Here is a 334-nt window from a genome sequence, read left to right as displayed (position 1 = left end):
GATTATGAAAACACTTAAAACTTAGTCAAAACATGTTTAAATGTTCAAACTTTGTTCTCAAACAGAGAGGACGGGGGCAGAGTGTAATACGACCTGGCTCCCACTAGGGGCGCTATCGGAATGACGTCACCGCAGATGTTGAAGGTCGTCTGAGCGGCTTAAGAGGATTCCCTTCTCACGTAAAGAGCGTTGAAGACGAGCGACAACCCGGAACCTGAGGCCTCGACAAGCTGCGACGCTTGCGGTGGAGCGTTGGGATGTGGATGTGTTGGTGTCGTTTGCTTGAGTGACTCAGGAAGAACGAACCTGATGGCTGACGCCTCTAAGCGGTCTA

The sequence above is a fragment of the Poecilia reticulata genome, linkage group LG1, assembly GCF_000633615.1.
Source record: "Poecilia reticulata strain Guanapo linkage group LG1, Guppy_female_1.0+MT, whole genome shotgun sequence".
Taxonomy (NCBI): Eukaryota; Metazoa; Chordata; class Actinopteri; order Cyprinodontiformes; family Poeciliidae; genus Poecilia; species Poecilia reticulata.
Note: the sequence above shows the minus strand (reverse complement) of the source record.